General features: G+C 39.6%; 1 protein-coding gene across 1 annotated transcript in view; it reads right to left on the reverse strand.

The window, feature by feature from the left end:
- The window catches only part of LOC128877114 (diuretic hormone 44), a 31737-nt gene extending 16479 nt beyond the window's left edge, over window positions 1–15258 (reverse strand). The window contains exon 1 of the mRNA XM_054124136.1: window positions 14547–15258. The gene's annotated coding sequence lies outside the window, so the exon portion shown is untranslated. The remainder of the gene's footprint in view (window positions 1–14546) is intronic.
- Window positions 15259–15629: the final 371 nt, after the last annotated feature.

A 15629-nucleotide genomic window follows, 5' to 3' on the forward strand; every position in this document is an offset into this window, starting at 1 on the left:
AGCTTTTCCAAACGGATCGAGTGTCTAAAAATGGCGGGAAAATGGCAGGGGTGAGAAGATCCTGCAGCGACTCGAATTATTCGCGGAAGGGAAACTGAATTCGAAGACGCTGTACTACCTCGCGAAATTTAAGCGAACCAAAGAAAACTCTCGAGCTCGCGATGAACAGTGAATGGGGAAGCTGCGAGGCAGGTTAATTTATCGCGTCGCCCAGGTAAACTCACTTCAGTCAGCGTTCGTAAATGTTAGTAGCTCGACGCGACTCTTGAAATGGGGGAGATTGGAGTCCATTGGAAGCTTTTTCATCAAATATTAAGCATTAGGCTTTTGGAAATATAATACAAATACTCAGAACTTTTTCAAAACATTATTTCGTCTAACGAAATGTTCGCCATTGATTCGTACATTTTTTCTATCGTTTTACAAGCTGGTACATTCCTTTTTTTTTATAAAAGTCTTGAGTTTTATTTATTAACGCGTTGGTCGCCACGTCACGCATGTATGAGTGGCAGTGCTTTTCGCTAAAGAAGTAAAGAAATGAATTGTAAAGTCAAGCATCGAAGGAATTTAAACGGAATTCATGAATTTTCATTTACCATCAGCCCAACATTCTTGAAATACGTATCTTTGAAAACATGTAACACAAAGAAATTGAACTTGGAAAAATATCAGTGTCCTCCCAACCTAAGGATATAAATCTGTTCAACACCGATTATTTTTATCTTCGTGCCTTCAGAGATTCAACCTGGCCGAGGATCGTCGTGATTTATCCTCGACGCAAATAAACGCTTTGGTATTAATAACGATACTATTGGACATTCGTCAAACGGATTACTTTCACACCCCGAGCATTCGTTCATAAAATCACGGAACGCCAGATGCGCGCTTGATAAACTGTTTTATTTACGTAATTGGAAAAGGACGTGTTTCCATACGCTTCGCAAACGCGTACGAAGGTATCGAATGTTAATTAAAGGCGTTTTGATCACGCGGATGGGGTCGTTACACAGGATTCATACGTGGCCACTGTTTCCAGAGCATTTTTGGTGCTGGTGGCCACGAGAGCCTCGGTTTGAAACGTGTTAGCCTAAGTGAAGAGTAATTGGATGCGACGCTTTGCAGTAAAGGTGGCGACAGCTTCTAGTTTCTTGGACTTAATCCTATTTACGGCTAAGTGAGTTAGAAAAACCATATGCTTCCTTTATCGCCGTGGCCTGCGACACGGGGATGCTATTCGCGTTTAAAGTTGCACCTGTGTATGTATTTGTCTTCCTATTTCATTCTTCCGTTTCATTCTTTTTGTGGAACGTACGCGAATGTACAGCCATCGATATGACAATTCCGTGAAGTTATTAAATTATATGAAATAATTAGTAATAGTAGCGCATTCTTCCTGCATACTATGAACAAAATTATTCATAAAATAAATCCCAGATGCTGTTAGCTAGTAGAACTCGAACTGCGTTTAATAATTGGAGGAACTGCTTGGTTTAGCCGAAATAAAATTTTGTAAAATTAATACCGCGTCGAGGGTAAAGGACTTTGACAACGTTCGCGGATGATTCGGATATCAGCCGGAGGGCGTACAAGTTTAACGATTCAGGCGCAATTATACGTTCAAAACGGATTTCAGAATACAATCGACATTAAATTAACAGTCTTTTGTGCGCGCGATTCGTTCAACTGATCGCGAAGTCCTTCGCCCGTTCGTTCGACGCTCAACCATTACCGCTCGTTCTACATTTCGCGTTAATGCGTAAACGAATGCTTATTGGGAAATAAATCTTAACACAAAGGGATAATGGAAGAGGAAGAAATTTATACATTTAAAGAGTTGTTCCATTCGGGGATTATTCTAACCAGGGGTATCGAGAAAAGAAATTTAGAAATGTTCAGAATTATTCTAGCTAAATAGAGGAGAAATACAATTGTCTATATGTCTATTGAACATATTTAATTCGATACATTTTTCATTATAAACGTCTACGTGAATAATTATGATATCTAAATATGTACGTGAATTTACATATGAATAACTGTTATACATAAATATAATTCATGTATATATTTATAATGAACGAAATATGTACGTGAATTTATATATGAATAACTGTTATACATAAATATAATTCACGTATATATTTATAATGAAACATTTCTTTGGAAGCATCAAATTTATCACTTAACTTAGACGAATTTCTTCAATAGACAAATCCCTGTCAAAGTGCTTCCCTCACCCCTGCGAATCCAACGATACCAAGTTACAAAACGACGTGAATTTGGGTAACGGTGTGTAACGCAGAAGAAAAGCGTTGGAATCGATCTCCAAGGAGAACTTCCAAAGGTGTCCTTTTCGCGAGACGTCATTACACTAACGCCTTGCGTTTAACGTAACTTATCATGCAAATTCAATGCAAATTGTCGGGCTTGTGAAAATTCACTCGGCGTAATTTCACCCCCAATTTTGACGAGGTATCGCCCCCACCGAAAATTGTTAAGCCCCGTCCCGAGGATTACACGCCGCGAAGAAAATCCCCCCCCGAAGGCGGGAGCTTAACTTTGTTTTAATTGAAAAAAAAGAGAAGATTAGTTTCTTTTTTTATCGTAACCACGGTACACGTTGAGAAATGAAAACTTTCGACAGGCTGAGGGATCATTTATCTTCCGAGGGTTTCATTATTTAAATCTGTTTTGCAGAATATTTATGTAAAACGCTCCGACTTTGGGATCGTTTATGAATAGATTGACGATGTTTATGCAAATTTCCATATTTATATCCATTGACGAAGAACAAGAATATTGGTTAATAATTTTTAAAAGTATGACTCGACACAAATATTTGCAGTAACCGTGTTTGATGGAAATGTTCGTATCATGTTCTGTGCGTTCTGTAATAGTTTAGAGTGACTGAACTAAAAAGGTGGTCAATGCGTTTGCTTGTATGCATGCCACTCGGAAAGGTTGGTATCCGTGGCATTCGAGGTTTATCTCAAGTTATCTGAAAAATTTTGGGAATTTTGCCGTAGACTGTTCCACGCAAAGTTTCACTGAAACATCCTCAAACAAAGTCTTCGTAAAAGAACATTCCATGCGATGTTCACGCCTTTTCAAGCGTGGTTCCACTGTACACCATTATATTTATTCATAATAGGTCCGAGAACATGAAAACATGAGGTAGAAAACGAAATGATATTTAACCATTTCGATTTAAACGAAACACCGTGTATGGTAAATTGTAAACAAATTGGAGCAGGCAACTCGAACATTCGAGAGAATCTTGTATACATACACAAACGCACAGGTCGTTGCGAGCAGTAAACATGAACGTCTTTTCAAATTTTACTCTCGCAGATGGCTGACCCTCGATAGCGAAGAGAGGGGAGATTGCGTTAATTTGGATTTGCTGAAATCAGTCCCACGCGAAACATAGGCAAGGACGGATCGGTGTGCGAAAGTGTGAAGCGAGCATCGCGACTTACGTGAGTGACAATTTAATTTCACTTATTGTTTTATTATCTTGTTCGAATTATCGTACTCCGTTGTCTTTTAAATAATAACTATCGCGTTGCGTTCGGTTACCGCGTTTTACTATTCTTTTTCAAGTTTTTAAATAACGCAACCGCAAATTAATATTTGTTTATTAAGCAATATAATAATATAAAATTAACGCAGACGTGCAACGTAGATATGCAGATGAAATTCAAGTATTAAATATATTTTGATTACGGTACAAAATAAAGTAGGTGAAATTAGCGAAATTTATGAATTACATTTTTCGGAAAGTTATTAGTAGACTATACGGATGTTCACACATTGTACGAGGACGTGCCACGAATGCAAAAATATACAGACTATCAACGATAAAATATATGTTACGCGGAATATACCTTTACTTAAATCTCAATTCTTTATATGAATCTGTAAAAATATGAATTTGCGTAAATATCCGCAGTCCAGTTGTTAGATTTAAAAAAGCGTTCACGTATTTTCGAGCAAAAATCCGCGGAAAAATCGTCAAAAATTCCCTAGGCGCTAATAAAAAAAAAAAAAGAACAGTTCCTCTCAATTCCATAATTTGATTAGCCTGATGCAATTGCTTTCGGGTGGAAACGCGCCTACGAATGATTCCACGAATGGGAAAAAAGAAATTGCACCGGCACGCTAGAACGTACGACTTCGGTTTCCATTAGTGTTATCTGATTCCGTAAAATAACGCGGTACTGCTCTATAATTGTTGACGTTAACGTGCTCATCAACTGTTCCCTTTCCACATGGCGCACCTAACGTGCGCATCAAAGAAATACTTCCATCGTCCCCCGGTGAAAATTGTTGTTCTACCACCCGCATACTTTCACCTCACGTGAACACAGGCGCAAGCACACACACACACACACACACACGTATGTATATACTCATACATGTAATGATTTCAACATTCCAACGGGATAGCATAATACATTTCCCACTATCGCGAGCGCAGAATTCAATATTGTCGGCTTCTCGAATGTTATTTGCTGCTTCGTGACTTTGTTATTATTTCCCTCACGACTGGTCGTCGAAGAAACCGTAGGAAGGAAGTGATATCTACGTTTCATGACCGCGAATAAGTAAAAGAAAAAGCGTGTTTCGCGAAAATGAAACTCGTTACGCGATTGAATATTGCGTGGATTTATATTACTTCGTACAAGTCCAAATTTTGTATGCATCATCATACATCGTGATACCTTTACCATCATCGTACATCATTATCATACATGTTCTACTATCAACATCATCATCATTTTTATATAAAACAGTATTCTCATCCTTACATCACCATATCACCATACATCATTATCAAACATCTCCATCGTACATCACTATCATACATCACCTAATCCAATACCATCATGCACCCATAATACATCGCTATCATGAATCGAGTAATAGAATTTAAATAATATTCGAACACTATCCAAGCACAATATGCTACATACTACTACACGAACAGAAATTCCAGCGTCCAACAATTCGGACGCTGGAATACTCGAATACAGGAGTTCGACGATTGTTCGCGAGCCCTGCTCGAATTCATCTGCCGCCTACCGTTGACATTTGAAAGTTTGAAGTTCTTCGTCAACTTGGACGACGAAAGTTCGGTGCGAAATTGTTCACCTTGAGCACGATCTTCCTGCGTAGTTAATCAAATTTCTCGGTTCAAATTTCCTTGTTGCTACAAATTTTTTCATTACGCTGCCAACGACCCGTAAACCGTAAACATCTGCCTTCTTGCTCGACAACAACATTCCATTCTACCCTGTCCAACCGTGGCGAGAAAAAAAATCGTTTATAACGCGTACTCGCGAGACACAGCCGTGTGCGTTAACGAGTACACGACGCCGTGACATTTCGAAATACATCTTCGGTTGTATGATACTAAAGGAAGCTACGAGCGCGTAAAAGCTTCGGGGACGGAATGATTTCGCATAGAAAATTTATAAACGCGTATGGATCGCGAAAGTATTCATTTGCCGTAAAGTTTTTCCCTTATACTGGGAAAAGAATATGTAAGGGAAACGTCGTGGCGATGGCGGAGATACCTCGTTATCTGAGCTTTTAATCGTAATTGAAATGTTAAGCGTGTCACGCGCGGTACGATGTCGAAAAGATTTTCATGCTTCGCGAGCTGCTTTTAGGAAAAACGTAACCAAATGCTGAAGATAGGAGGTGGAGATCCGCGTATAGAATATCAGCAAATAATCTGAATGTAAGGCGATCAGAAATGAAGGGTTCTATGAAAATGGCATCGTGGCTGCGTGGAATACTATTCTTGTTCTATCTAGTCGAATTTAAATGACGAAGCGGTTGCATCGGGAATTTCTAGAAATATACAGATTTGCAGAAAGATGTAAGCCCTCAGGGGCTGCGTCCGTGCCTGGTCAGGAAGCTTTGTGACCAAGTACAGATGCGGTACGGGTTTGGCGAACCCGAGGTACCCGAGCTCCTTAAGCTCATTGAAGAAATAAGCAGATTGGCAGAGAAATACACGTTGCATAATCATAAAATTCAGCGAATAAAATACAAGCCAGACCAAAAATAGTAACTCATCAACTATAAATATAACAAAGCTATTATATTTGTCAAGTATAAATAACGAAGCTACTGTACTTGAAATTTCTAGAAATAAACAGATTAGCAAAAAAGTACAGGTTGCATAATCCTAATGTAGCTGAAGATCGCTGAAGTATCACTAAATAGTCAATGTATATAACCCTAAACCAAAAAAAAAGCCTCGTCAAGTGTTACCGCGAAACGGTTGCATCAGAAATTTCCAGAATGACACTGATTCGTAGAAAGATACGACTATCAAGCGGAATGCAAGCGTCGTCGTGCAAGAGACCCCAAAAGTAATCGCTCGGCGATGGCAGCTTGTACCTAGGTAGACGGTTCACAAAGAGAATTCCCCGCGGTTCGGAAGCATTCCAATGCAATCGGAAATGGGGTTTGCATGGTAATCGCGCGCCTAACACCGACGGCCACCGCGATCATTAAATAGCTTTTAGCTGTCGCGAAGATTGTGCTTGAATCATTATCTCAGCCGTTGTCAGGGCTTTCCACCGTTTCTTTCGCGATTCGAGTACGGAAACGGGACTTCCTTCCCGCGAAGGACGGACGAAAGGATTTTTAACCCTAGGTTTACGGAGATTTATCAGATTTCTGTTACCGAAATGATGTGGGGTTGATTTAGTGGAATTAATTAGCGAAGGGTTGGAATGTAAATAAAGAGTTTGCACAGGGGGTTCATACAGGGGGCTAGAAGGCAGTGGTTAGGCGGAAAATGTAAACGGTTTCTGTAAACTTCCTTGTGAAATATCTGGAATGGATGAAAATGACCGTTTTCGGTAATCCTAGAGTTAACACGTTGACTGCCAGGCAAATAAATATTAAATATTATTTAAACTATCGAAGACTACGGAATCAAACGTTCATCGTAGTATTTATTTTTGTATCTTTATCAAACTTCGTGATCTTTATTTAAATTCAGTTCCTTTCACATTGACTTTCAGAATTAATTTGTTTAATTCTCGAATGAAAAGCACACCATACATGACGACATGGCGATCAACGTGTTAAAGAAAAATTAATCTCGTCTCCTTACTGCGTTATGGGATTCCGTTCAACCTTAGCCCTAAGCGAGGCGGAACCCTTTCGAACACTCTCGTTAACCACTGTTTTACTAGACGTTGTCCTTCGCGAAACGAAATGGGATCGCGCACTGACGAGGCGACTATAATTTACAATAATTTACAATAATTCCAAGGGGGAAGCACCGAAACGGGGACCGACAAGGGGAACGGCGTTCGCAGCGACGAATTCCGGGATAGGTCTACGCCCATTTCGTTTCTATCGGATGCGACGCGATTCGAGCTTTGACCCTGCGTTGTCTGCGATTCGTGCGAATTCGGCCCGATAATCCTTTTTCTTCGTTCGTTAGCAGAGACTTCGGATTCTCCAACGCGACTTTGTTACAAGTATGCCACGGATGCAAAATAAAATCTTAGCAAACGTATAGCTACAAAAACTGAACCCAATTACGAATTTATTTTGCTTTAGAAAACTACTACAGTGGGAACTATCGGTACTGTTAATTATAATTATAATTCGAATAAAATTTCTTCAGGATTCGTCAAAGTTCGAGGGCTCGTGGATTTTTAACGACTTCGAAAACAGCAAAACGATGAATTAAACCCCCTCTATTTTCGCGTTGGCCACGACATATTACGATTCGAACGAAATCCCTGACATCGAGGACAAAAGCGATCGATCCGACGTGAAATGACCCATAAATCACGCGAGCGTCCCATGGCCGCGGCACGGCTCGCTCTTCGTCGACGATAGAAAAAGAATCGGCGCGTTTGCGATAGCCGATAAAAATGCGTAAAATTAGAAGCAATTACGCGATTGCCAGTTAAAATGGCAACGAATTATCGCCGTGGCCGGCGCCAAAGAGCTGAAATCGTTATCGCGGGTTCATTGTAGAAACGCACTCGGTCGGCGCCGATCTGTTGTAATTTTCGATCGGCAGTATGCGTCGCGGCGATATATAGACGCACGATGAGAAATTAAATTAAAAGAGAAGCCCGAAACTACGCGCTGTTTTAACGCAAAAATGAAATTAAAGAACGAAATTGCCGGAGAAAATTTATTCAAAGGTTCGAGGGAGTATTCCGGTCTAGAATTTCAAACGAATACCGTTTTGGGGACGTTTTCTTAAAGTGCAATTTTCTGGAACTGTTTCATGTCGAAAACGATACCATAGACGGGAACGGGTTACAGGTGACCACTACCGATGTTACCTTAGCCATATTTAGCTTGGATGTATCTAATTACTCTTCAGCATTGCTATTAAGCCTCAAAATTCCATTATTTCCACGTCCGGTGCTCCAAAGAGACAATTACATCTAGCTGACGTGATGCGATAGCTTCATGTAAGTCCTTTGACGCAAAAGCTTTTCTTCTTCTGCTAGCGTAGAATCCCTACCACTGGAAGCCATGATCGTTTATTAGAAGCTAATGCTCCGTCGAAGATCTCACGAATCGCCAAAAAATTAATAACGAACAAGATTACTTTGTTCTAATTCTGGCCGACGCCAGTTATCGGACCATGCGATGAGAGATAGCTCTTGTGGAGAGGCTTGGACAGTTTTGCTTAATCGAAACGTACATTTACGTACTTAGACCTCTTTCTAGAGAAAATATGCTTGGAGATGAACTTCATCTACTGGCACGATTTTCAATCGCGTTGGACATGCTAGTGTAGTGACATTACTCTAGAGATGTGGTGACGATGACACCTGATTCTCGTTATCATAGTTCTGTGATAGTGTTATTAGTACTACCAGTTACTAGAGGTGCTGGTAATTCGTATCGCTTTGAATTATTGCTTTTATACCAAGAAATAAAACCTGCCTCGCTCGTTTCAGACAGTTGTGCTTTTAAGCTCCCAGTTTCCTTTTCGATGCGTTCGCCACCGACGACAGTAAACTTTCCCCAACGAGTGTTTCTTAATAAGATTAAATCATCACGAGGAGCATTTTTCCTTTTCCACCATAATATGCAATCTTCCGTCTTCTCGGAGAGAAGTACTCGTTTAAAATATAATTTCGTAAAGAGGGTCGTGCGACCAAGTGTCGGGTTGATTAATTAAAGAGTCAACTGTTATTTTTCACTTGCTCGTAATTTATCAAAACAAACTTTCACACTTCGTCTGCACGATAGAGCAATAGAATGTTACCATTGGGATGTTTTACGCGATTGATAAGTTCCTGGTCCCTGGAAACTGACGTCTAAATCGCTCGTATATATACACACGTGCAGGCTCACACACGCGAGGTTAATTACCGGTCCATCACGAAAACCAGTTACTCGACCGTAACACAAGCTAATCTATTCGATTATTTGGGATAATAACCGGCAGTTCGACAGAGCTTCGCTCCTGTCTCTAGTAACCGTACAGACCGACCTGTAACGTCCAAATTATTAGTCGCCTAATCGTCCCGCGCTCCAATTTCTATGCTGAATTCCAGGATACCTATATCCTCTATTTAATTTGCGCCGAGCCACGTGATTTTTATGTTTATAAGTAGCCTCTGGATATTTGTACAAATTTTTATTTTTACATACTCGCATTAAAAATTGAAATTTGAACGAAAGTGCAACTTGTATTTTATCGAATTGATTTCGAAGTGCATAAACATTTGCTATTTATGCATTTACGTTTCGAATAAATATATATTTAGAATAAAGAGATTAGTTAAACGTGAAATAATTATCATGAAAGATAATTCCTTGAATAGCTTCACACGAAAACAATATAGTAAACGCCGAAGCAGATCGGAGCGGCACAAATATCGTCTATCGTACGCTGTGTGCCACATATACTATCTTTATACAATTGTATAAAACTGTCGCCACTTAACCCATAAATAACAGGGAACGTTCGATGCCTTGCACTATACCACAGCCGAGGCTCTACTGATTTTTAATTGATTGGCATTCATCTTTCCAAAAAAAAAAAATAATAATAATAATAATAAAATAAAATTGATTCAGTTTCAGTTCTTAGTTTCAAAAGCTTTATTTATAAATTAAATTCTTAATTTGAATGTCTTGATATGGCGACTTCACTAACAATACGAAGGGAATGATTGAAATCTTTTGCAATTTACAACGAGTATTCTTAGAGTTTGTTTAACTAATTTTTTCTTTTAAACTGCCCAGTTGATTAGTTCTAAATGCCTAATTTTTAATTCGTGTGCGTTACCAACGAATTGAAAAAACAAAATTGATAAAAAAATATTTTACAATCGACACACAATATCTTTCGTGTCTACTTAACTAATTTTTTCTGTCCAAATGTCTAACCGATTAATTTCAAACGCTCTCCACCCTGTATTCCGGTGCTCGATCCCTCGAAGCGTTTGCCGCGCGTTGGTACAGCGGAAAATCGATCTCGCCGCGCTCTCGAAACTTTGGACGGGTTCTCGATTGTCAGTGATCGGTCCGATTGAAATTCGAAAGAAATTGAATTACGCTCGCAGGTTAACGCGAACACAGGAATTCGAGACGGCGTCCTCGCCAGGTTGAAAACTTTGAATCGACTTCGTTGAAATAAAGGAAGGGTGCGGGAGGAGGGATTCAGTGTCTTCTTGTTAACCGGAGAAGCGTCCGAGGAAATCTCGAATTTCTTGGACATCTTCATCGTTACAAGAATTTTCGAACTAGGGTAGGGACCGAGAAAGACAGAGAGTAAGAATTTTCCAATAGAATCGGTAGTTCGAAGAAGGAAACACGTCCAGAGATTTTTCCCTGGAGAAATTAAAGACAGCCATGCCTAAAATTCTTTTTTGGATTAAATTGTTTAGGAAATAACGAATTGATATTGTTTTTCTTTTTTCTTTCGTAGTCTCGAAACATTGATCCATAAATTCTAATTTTTAATTTGAATTCCTTGGCAATATATGCGTATATTAAAATTTGTATAGATAAACAAGCTTGTACACTATACGCATATAAAAACGTACACAAAATAAATGGTGGATGTCAGTTAAAATTAATTGACCACCATAGTTCATTGTACGTACGTATTTATATTTGTGTACAAGCTCGTTCACGAATACACATATTGATACTCACATTTTTATTTCTCCCTTCATTCGACTCTATGTAGAAATAAACATTCTAAACAATTCAACGATAGACGAACCATTTTTATTTTCTATTGCTTACCGTTCTCGACGTGGAACAATTCCGAAATTAAATCGTGTAACGTTAGCGTCACTAGAGCCACTTATGGTAAAACAAAAAAAAGAATTGTACGACTCGGTTCGGACGTTTAGCTCCCATCCCGTCGATCGTCGGGATCTCCAAGTGACATTTGAATGCGAATCGAAATCACCCACATAAAATAACCAATCGTGGTACGCGCTAGCCAACGCGAACGATATCAGACGTCCAGACGTACAGTTTCGTAGCGCAATATGGGGAAATCCAATATTACCGATACCCACAAGGGTCATACTCACGTCTCAAGTCCCATTGGGTCTGGATCCAATCGTGGGAAGGAACAAGAAAGAAACAAGTGGAGAAAAATCGCGTTCATTTACGATAAACTCGAATTTGCACAACTCTTCTGCTTACTCTGCTGAATCATCTTTTTGTTTTGATTGCCACTGTCGAATCGACGTTGCAATCTCTAACAACCCTGATGCTCCAAGTGATGCATAATGAGTGCAATACGTGTAATTCCTCTAGAAGTTGCATAGTGCATAGTCATTCGCGCGTGGAAGATAATAAGAGTAGTTAAACATAGATTTTTATCGGGTAATATGCGCGAGTTAGGATTAGACGTTAATCTATCGAGTTGATTCGTTATGGATTCGTTCGATTCGTTAGTAGAATGTTCTAGGAGTTTGGTCGATAACATTCTTCATAGATTTGTTTTATTTTAGGCAAATTTTAAGAAACAATAGCAATGTTTATAACATCGAATGTTTGTAGAACATTTTAGTCGATTGAAAGATCTGAAATTCGAGGCGAAAGAAAATAATTTTGAATGAAATTCTTGAATTTCGATGAAGTGTGCCTAAGACTAAATGGAACCAATCATTTCTTCCAAATAATTTTCCTTCAGGGTCGATGGAACAATAAATCACGAGCCTGTACAGTGATCGCGGGAGCTAATAAAAACTTTATCTCCAAAGTTTTTTTCACCTATACACGGGAGTAGAGAATAAGCTTTTTTCTTGTTCACCGTCTAGACTGAAGAAGCAATGATTCCAAGACGAAGAGAACGGAACGTGACCAAGACGAGCCCACGTAGTTATTGCTCACGTTCGACGCCGTGTAATGGGTTTCTTTTTCCAAATTATAGCACGTTGTAAAACCTCGGTTGATAAACTCGAGTTATCCTACCCTCCACAGTGACTTTTGCTGATCTCTACTTTTCGGGTCGTTCGAGACCCCTGAACGAACTTAACGAAAAGAAAACTTTTACTAATGCAGAGAAAGCTATCTGTAAGAAATATTGCTGTACGTCTAATTAGGCTGTGGATATTTATAGCATATCCACAATACAATAATTATTAATTAACGAATTGATATTTGAAGAAAAGTACGTGTTATCTACCAAACAGTGTAATAACTACTTTGTAAAAATTTTAAACGATTCGAAATAAGCTAGAGGTCGTACAAAAGTGCTTCTGGAGTTAATAGTATCGTCCACATCGCAAAAAAATTTCTTTTTCTCGAAACACGCGAGAACGATATCACGCGAAGATTTCGCGCGAATGATCGTTAAAATCTCCCGCTAATTAGCGGGTGTATCGGGGGTGCTAAGTACTATCGGCTTAGGAAGACCGTAAAACGAGAAACGGAAGAACTTTCGGACGCAGGTGTTTTAACATTGGAGAATTTGTTCATTGCAAATTCTGACGAAACGTGCGTCGAAACGTGACTCATCCTCGAACAGGAGGCCAATCGAGGAATTCGCGGAGAAAAGATATTTTCTATCCCGTTACATTTAAATAATAAACACCGCGACGGGGAAAAAATGATTTGGAATTATTTTTAGTTCGCGAATTATAGCCTTGCATTTTTGGGTAGCAAATCACATCTTTATCCGAGTAGCTTGCGAATGATCAAAATTATTAGGTTCGACTAAGGCACAGGCTAGTTTTGTTTATGTGTTTGGGGAAAATATTTCGCGTTTTCTTGATTCGGAGAAGAAATAACGAAGATTCTTTCGATTACCTGAACTTAAAAAAGTCGTCCTATGGAAATGGTTGCCATATTTTCGCTTTCGTTAATTCTCATACGACACTCGCAAGATCCATGCACAAAAGTATGAAGTTGAAAATGTACATAACTATCATTCGATGAAAGATAATCGCGGACTGAAAAAAAATTCGCAAAGTTCACCTCTCACTTTCGCTCGTTCTAGATGTATCTACGTAACGACTTTTTCCTAACCTTCTGTATCGTTGCTTGTAAAACGCGCACATATCGATCGCAATGTAAAAAACCGTCTATGTTAACGAAGTTCGCCAACAATTAACCTGCCAGGCCTTACCGGCCAATCCGCAGACCGAGACGGGCGCCGAAATTATACTGACACCGCGACACGCGCTTCGCTGCGAACTTATTCCCAGATAAACGTGCTCGTTATTCCGAATAATTACTCAATAGCATCTGACCAAGGCGAAAGAAGATAAGACAGATACATCTAAACCGGAATCGACGAAAAATTGACGTGAATTGCTACCAGTTCGGCAGCCAGGGTGGGGAGAGACGGGCAAAAGTTCTATCTGGATACAAATTTCCAAGGAATAGAAGATTTTTGTATCTGACATTAAATGTGAATTAGAATTTAGATGGTAGGCGGGATTAAATTAGATGGTATTAAATTAATTGATAGAATATATTTCGCATATGGTATGTACGTTTTTTTGGACGTTTTCAGTATTAGTGTTAAATGCATGAAATCCGCAGTCTAGTTATTACGAATTAATTACAAATTATAACACATTGAATTCGTCAGAAGATTTTTGTATCTGATATTAAATGGAAATTAGAATTTAGATGGTAGGCGGGATTAAATTAGATGGTATTAAATTAATTAATAGAATATATTTCGCATATGTTATGTACGTTTTTTTGGATGCTTTCAATATTAGTGTTCGTTATAAATGCATGAAATCCGCAGTCTAGTTATTATAAATTATAACACGTTGAATTCATTTCTGATGAAAATCTGGAATGAGATCGAAAAGTGAAGCTAGCTTACACCCAGGGAAAAGAATTTCTACCTACATTGAATTTTCTTCTTTGGCGACCTCAAAAATGAACATAAAAAAAAAAACACTCTACCCAACAACTGAATTACACATACCCCCAAAGAACGAAACATATTCTACTTATCTGCCATTACTGAAACATCATTTTGTCCACCTCTGCGCACACGGAACATCGACTAAAGTGAAATAGAAAAACCAAAAATAGTCACTTACTTTAAATAATCACGAGTAGACGTCGGATCGTCGCGCTCCGTGGTCTTCTTCACGAATAAAAAGAAAAAAAATCTTCTCGATCCGCGCGAGATAACGGAATAAAACGCAGAGAGTTCCTCGACGGCCGCGAAGGAGTCCTCGAACGAGCCTTTCAGCTTTGTCGAGCCGCGATCCCTGATCGATCAACTTCCGGTTTCTTTGGAGCAAGCCGCCTGTACGTCCGTTGGAACGATTCGTCGATGATGTCTTCTCGTCGGGCGCAGATAAAACCCAGCTTCTCGTCCTGGTGATAACAGGTGGCACGCCGGAGTTCCTCACCGTGCAGAGTACTAACGACGTGTGACGTCGACGGGTCGGTGCGAGAGGGCTTTTATAGCCAACCGTGCCGGCACGACTCGACTACGCTCGACGCTGCTTGCCGTCGAGGAGCTCCTGGCCCTACAAACCGATCTCTTCCTCGGACCTAACCCATTGTTCCTCCCTGTCGCCCTACGAATCGACTGCTTCGATTACAATTAACCGGGCGTTAATATTCGCGAGCGAAAACACGGTGGCGCTTTTGTGGAATTTTTCGCGGGGGAACTGTGGGTGCGTGGAATTTGGAATTTTTTGGCGAGATTATGGAGGACGTTTACTACGCTTTGGCATTTTTTAATGTTCATGATACGATCGTAGAGTGTCTGTAACATGCGACGGAACCGAGCGCATCCTCGATCGCGGCCGGGAAAGTAGTGGTCCTCGTGGAATTTTTTGCGGGGAAAGTGTAGGTGCGCGGGATTTGGAATTTTTTGGGGAGATTGCGGAGGGTATTTACTACAGTTTGGCATTTTTTAATGTCGTCGATACCGATACTGTTCTGTTCGAAAAATTGTATAACAGGAAAGAGTATTAATATACTTTCATTCGCAGTTAAAATGAGGAGTGCGTTATTGATTTTTCTTTTGCGTATAACTGCAAACGCGAAGGATTCGAAATTTCGATATAAAATTTTGGAGTATATCACCTGTACTTGGAATATTTTTTAAACCGAATCAATATCGGTAATATTTAAAAATGTCGAACGTTTAGTAGTTTGGTATATCG

This window comes from Hylaeus volcanicus, chromosome 5, assembly GCF_026283585.1.
Source record: "Hylaeus volcanicus isolate JK05 chromosome 5, UHH_iyHylVolc1.0_haploid, whole genome shotgun sequence".
In the NCBI taxonomy this organism is placed as follows: domain Eukaryota; kingdom Metazoa; phylum Arthropoda; class Insecta; order Hymenoptera; family Colletidae; genus Hylaeus; species Hylaeus volcanicus.